Source organism: Gymnoscopelus microlampas, assembly GCF_963454915.1.
Source record: "Gymnoscopelus microlampas genome assembly, chromosome: 16".
NCBI lineage: Eukaryota > Metazoa > Chordata > Actinopteri > Myctophiformes > Myctophidae > Gymnoscopelus > Gymnoscopelus microlampas.
The window spans coordinates 39,243,963-39,250,425 of NC_139953.1; the positions used below are offsets into that span (position 1 = coordinate 39,243,963).

The 6,463-nt window shown below is 39.7% G+C and overlaps 1 protein-coding gene across 1 annotated transcript in view; it reads right to left on the reverse strand.

The window, feature by feature from the left end:
- The window catches only part of dusp10 (dual specificity phosphatase 10), a 26,101-nt gene extending 24,781 nt beyond the window's left edge, over positions 1-1,320 (reverse strand). The window contains exon 1 of the mRNA XM_084082745.1: positions 1,167-1,320. The gene's annotated coding sequence lies outside the window, so the exon portion shown is untranslated. The remainder of the gene's footprint in view (positions 1-1,166) is intronic.
- Positions 1,321-6,463: the final 5,143 nt, after the last annotated feature.

Here is a 6,463-nt window from a genome sequence, read left to right on the forward strand (position 1 = left end):
ATAGCTGGAGTCTCTCCAGTATAGTGGCTACAGCTTTCTACACATCAGTGACAAAAAAGATAAAATGCTGCATCAACGCTACACCGCAGTTTGGTCTCTCCCTCAAAATGGGAAGTCAGGGTGCAAAAAAAAAAAAAAGGTACATTATTTTTGCTCTCCCCCCAAAAAGGACAATCATTTAAAAGCCATGTCATCCTCACATTATTATGTAAAACAAATAATATATATACATCTTTTTTTTTAAAGCCCCCCCACCGAGCAACGTCTGTCCCTGTGCATGTGTGCATGTGTGCACGTGCGCGTGTGCGTGTGCATGTGCGTGTGCGTGTGCGTGTGAGTGTGTGTGTGTGTGTGTGTGTGTGTGTGTGTGTGTGTGTGTGCGCGCGCGCGCGTGTGTGTGCTGTGTGCGTGTGTGTGTTGTCCTGTGTCGGTCGTGTGTAGCAGCGGTACACGTTCAGTCCGGGCGGGGAGAGAAATCATTCATGGCAAAATTCATTGAAGAAACCGGCATGAGAACGTGCTGAGAATATGATATAGCGTTCGGGGAAAAAATAGCCGATCTACAAGCTCACAACGTGTGGCATCCGCTATGCCTTGTGAGCTTGTAGATCTGCTTTTTTCCGATCATCTTGAATTATACACACAAAACGCAATAATCTCCATTATTCCGACTGCAAATATGAATCAATGAGAGAGAAGAACACACACACATAATGTCATGCCTGGATCTCATTCGGAAGACGTCCAATAACTTGTTCGCTATATGGCTAAAGAATTAATAAACATTTAAAGCCCCAATTTTTTTTAGAGAGATCGAGGCTATAATAGCAGGCCAACACAACCTATAGATTTAAAGCCAAACCAGTAATAATCGGATCTATATCTTTTTTTTTTTTATGCAACCACGAGAAAATCATTATCTTAATATCTAATTTCTCATACAGAATATACAGATAATGTGTGTGTGGGGCTGTATACAGTTCATCCTGACAGCTATAACTTCTACAGTAAGACAGACAGTGGAGAGATTCATTGATTCAATATTAGTCAAAAACGAATACAAAATGCATTTTAAAAAATCATCAAAATAATATAATATAATAACAAAATAGAATAATCAAAATAATAACAATAATAATATATTTTCATAAAAGTTGTATACTTACATGTATTTGTATCGGTATGTTTCGCCTTGCTGCAGGAGGTGGGGTGGGTGTATAGAAGGGTAATAATAATAATAATAATATTATTATTATTCTATAAGGCTGGCTCCTCCATTCAGCAGCACCACAGTGTCGGTGTGCTGGTGGTTCTATGGACTTGAACCTCACAGAAATAACACTGAAGGAAGAGTCAGCCAACCTACAGAGAGCAGGAGAGGGGGGGGCGGGGGAGGTGCGGAGGGGGGTGCGGGGGAGGGGGATTGACGGGGAATCGAACCAATGCGCGGCCGCATGCGCTCGTATGAAAGGAGGATTCGTTTGTGTAACATACAGTGGAAGCACGTGTTGCCCGATTTTGTGAGAGAAATAAGCAAAAAAGCCAGGTCTAGAGGAAAACAAGCCCAAAAGAAGCAACTTTAAACCTATTCAGCGGCTATTTGAAAATAGCCGATCTACAAGCTCACAACGCGTTTAAAGTTGCGATGCGATGCAACGCGTTGTGAGCTTGTAGATCTGCTATTTTCAAAAATAAATCTGATAAAAAAAAGTGATAAATGTGGAATATATATAAAAAAAGGAAAAAAAAGTAACACATCTGGTAGGCCTACAGGGGTTGGGGGTCCCTGGCATAACATATTTTCAGATGGGGGTCCGTGGACACTGGACAGTGGACACGTATATATTAATTTGGGCCGGGGGACCTTGACATGGAAATGTTTGAGAACCACTGTTTTAAACAACAGTAGGAAACAAGCCCAAATAAAGCAACTAAACAAGCCCCAAAAAAAGAAAACCACAACCCGCAACTACCAATATTTACAAGCAACTTTACAGAAAAATAAGCCCAAAGCCGCGTAATGCTTATAATAAGCAGACATGGCAACGCTGCAGTGAAAGCCCGGCCCCGCTAAACAAACGCCCCGCAACGGGGCGGGGTCTATTGTGAAGCAGCGTCTCTGACGGAGATTGCCGAGTGAACACAGTCCCGACCCGAGTGTACACGAGCGTCCATGGTTGGTGATGATGTCATTGGAAACCAATCAAAAGTCCCTATACATGCCAATTTTGTGCAAGAACCGAACCGTGCACTGTCAAAATCCTGAGTGTTTATTTAAATATAGTGTAACCAGTGGTGGAAGAAGTATTCCAATGTTTTACTTGAGCAAAAGTATCAATACTAATACCACCAAGTAGAAATACTCTGTTACAAGTAAGTACCAAAAGTAAAAGTACTCATTATGCAGAATGTCTCCAAAGTTTCCGAATTAATAAAATCCTTTGAAAATAGCAGATCTACAAGCTCACATGGTTGTAGATCTCACATGGTTGTAGATCAGTGGTTAGTTAGTGTATCTTTTGTAATAATAATCTAATAATCTAGTAATTAACATTATCAAATAATTGTAGTAGGTATAGTAAAAAGTACTATATTTGCCTCTGAGATGTAGGCCTATAGTCATATATAGTGGAGTAGAAGTAAAAGTATCTCAAAATGTTACTTAAGTACAGTACTTGAGTACATGTACGTAGTTACTTTCCGCAACAGGGTGTAAGTGATATTTTTGGCTTATAACAAGTTGTTTAGATAAAAAGTGAAAGCTCTATATTCAGATAGTAGCCCAATCATTGCTAACAGGGGTCTCCTCTCTCCTGCTGTTTCTCCAGCTCTTTAATAAACAAAAAAAAGGCAACACTCTTCAGGTGGGTTGCTAATTCCAGAAAATCAAGAATACCCGATCTACAAGCCGAAAATAGCCAATCTATAAAACTGTAGATCGGCTATTTTCACAATATTTATCTGTAAAACTGAGCCAAACAAAATGTAATGCCTCAACTTTTACAATTCCATGCAAGTGCTTGTCAGGGTGGGGGGTCCCCACCTAGTTCGAATATGATTATTTTGGGGGGGGGGGGGGTCGCGGCCTGAAAAGGTTGAGAACCACTGCTCTGGTCTATATAGCATGATTAGAATATAGAGCTATTTAACACTTATATATTTGAACAAAAGAAAAACACTCACTGCACCTTTAAATCTGACAGTGTTCAGCTACCAAACAAGGCAACCAAAACGGACCCCTTTAGGATCCGATTGTGTTAATTCACGCTCAGGATTTCACTGGGTATTCTAGGCTACATTCCAAACCAAAAGGGGTAATCCCTAAGCCGGTGCTTCCTGCACCTTTACCTGCTGATTCACAAACTTCAAAGAGCACCTGCTCTGTTGTTGTCGTCATCACACAAACACAACACAAAGCTCTATCCACTGTTCTCAAACAGGAGAACAGTGGATCTAAGAAGCCGGTATCTTACTATAAATGTTTCACTTGTTGATAAAACGGTATTATTGTTCTTTTTTCTTTTTTCTCCACTGTTCCTTGAGTGCACATAAAGGCTATTATCCATTGTATCCACTGTGTATAGGCTGGCTGACACTGTGCATGGCTACCGGCCTTGTCCACTGTTGTTGACATTTGCATCCCCTCCTTGATGAAAGATGTACTACTGGTGATAGATTACATTACATTTATGCCTATATAATAGCTATTATTATGCAGACTTTAAGTCTATCTATTTCTGCCTGTCTGTCTGTGTGGGTACGCGAGTGAGTGACAGTGGTGGAAAAAGTACTCAGAACTCTGTTACAAGTAAAAGTCTGGAATTCTAAATTTACTTAATTAAAAGTACAAAAGTATTGGCATCAAAATGTACTTAAAGTACCAAAAGTAAAAGTACTAAAATGTTTTAAAATAGCAGATCTAGTACAAGCTCACAACGCGTCGCGATGCGACACGTTGTGAGCTTGTAAATCGGCTGTATAAAATAGGGCTAAAGTGGTTAATGCATGTGTCTGTCACTGATCTTGCATACTACTACTTCGAAAGTACTGAGTTTCAAACATGAACGTGAACAGCTCTACAACAACAACTTGTGATAATGTCACTCATTGTAGCCAAAATGCTGGTGACCACTCTCCTTGTCTTGTATCCTCACTGTCATGCAGAAACCTTGTATGTCCAATGGCTCTAGTGTACACAGTACTTATTAATCAGTCACTACTAGCTCTCGTTAAAGCTGAACTGTGAAACTTTCCTGTTCTACCCAGGATTTGAACCTGCAGGTCTCCTTCGCAAGTGCTGAAATGTTTACCACTGAGGTAAAAGAGTCTTCCTTCTTGCTCTCTAGGGAGAACTTGAAGCAGAAACAGGATCGTGTCAAAGTTCGGGTTCAACCTAGACTCAGGTTTGAAATGTCTCAATAGAAGAGCAGGGAGACCGAATACGACCATGTTTTGAATTAACGTACTCTACCACACAGATTGGACAAAATAACTCTCGAAATAATTCTCTAAAATGGTTACATAATACAGCTTTAATACTTTTAATTGGTTGAATAGGCTCTTTATAAAACCCACTTTCAACATGGCGTCCCTATTTTGTGCATGTCATTATAGGCAAATGCGTATGTCATTATAGGAAAGGATTATCACTACTTTTGTGTGTCACTGTCCTACAACCTTGTATAACATATTGGGAAAAAATGGGAATCCATTTATGAAACAACAACATCAACAACAACATAAAGAAACATGAAATATGGAGATACAAGGTTTTTGCCTGACAGCGACAATATAACATGTCTGTTCTTGAGACAGGCCAAGTCTGCCAGTCAGTGTGCCTTTTTAACGCAAGTTTAATAGTTGACGTTCAAACGACAGCGACAACAAAAGTCACCCCTTCATTCAATTCAATTCAAAGGAGCTTTATTGGCATGAGAAAACATACATTTACATTGCCAAAGCAAGTGTCAAAATATAACAAAAACAGTTGGGTAAAGTATATACAGTTGGAGGGGGTACAGCATTGTGTTAAACAGAACTATGTCATTGTTGCTTTTTGAAACAAATAGCAACAATCTTTTGCAGTCACTTTGGGACAATTAGCAGCATTTGTTCTGAAAAATATTTGAATAGCATACAACAAAAAGCCTCAGATTTAAAATGTGTTTAAAGGTAGCAGCTCTGTCTACTCGGTACAGATAGAGCGGGACACTCAATGGTTAGTAGTCCTTAGGGTGGTTGTATTCCATTGGCTAACCTTCTTTTATGACAACAGTTCACACATTTTGCTGCTGTGTTTGCACTTTGCTGTATTTCTCCCAGTAGGTATGGGAGGTTTTTGTCGTTGGTCATGCTTTCGAACTCACTTTGGGTCAGTGGTGTAAAGTACATTTAGTCAAGTACTGTACTTAAGTAAAATTTTGAGGTATTTTTACTTTACAGGAGTATTTTCAATTTTCAGTACTTTTACTTCTACTCCACTACATCTCAGAGGCAAATATTGCACTTTTACTCCACTACAATTATTTGAAAACTTGAGTTACTAGTTACTTTGCAGATATAAATTATTATTATAAAACATACATTAACCACTTTAGCCCTATGTTATACCTAGGCTATTTGAAAATAGCCGATCTACAAGCTCACAACGTTGTGAGCTTGCAGATCTGCTATTTTACCTTTGTACTTTTATTCAAGTACATTTTGAATTCCAGACTTTTACTTGTAACAGAGTACAGTACTTCTACATTGCAGTATCGATACTTTTACTTGAGTAAAACATTTGATTAATTTTTCCACCACTGGTTAGACATGTGAAACACGTAGGTGACATTAGTGGCAATCAGCAGCGTGTCTCTGGCAGGAAGATGGCCGCTGACCGGGTGCCAAGTTGGCTGACAGACAGCATCGTCCCCATAATGACAGGCAGCACACGTGTCACTGCACGGTGAAAGGGCCTCGCTGGCTTCAAACCCTTCATAATTGTATCTAAGCCAGGGGTCCAGGACCCCTAGGGGGTCCTCAGAGTTACTACAGGGGGGGCCGCCAAATGTTTGTGTGATAGGATTTTTTTTCTTTTTACATTAACCACTTGAACCCTAGCATCCCTATTCTGAGGAGAACTTTAGCCCCAAAAAATAGCAGATCTGCAAGCTCAAGATCGTCTATTTTCGGACAAGAGGTTTGGTATAGAGAGGGGAAAAGGAGCAGACTAAGTACAGCGTGAAAGGTCAAGTTTACAAGTATTGACGGTTTAAGTGGTTAAATGTCTGAAAATACACATTAACATGAATCCAACATTAAAAAAACATACATTTAGACCACACTGATTATAGTGCTGTCAAACAAGTCTATGAAAAAGTTTAATCTGCAACACAATTTTATAAATTATGTAATGGGGGTCCCTGCGTCATCTCTCTCTCACCTTGGGCTGAACATAGTTGAAGACCCCAGATCTAAGCTA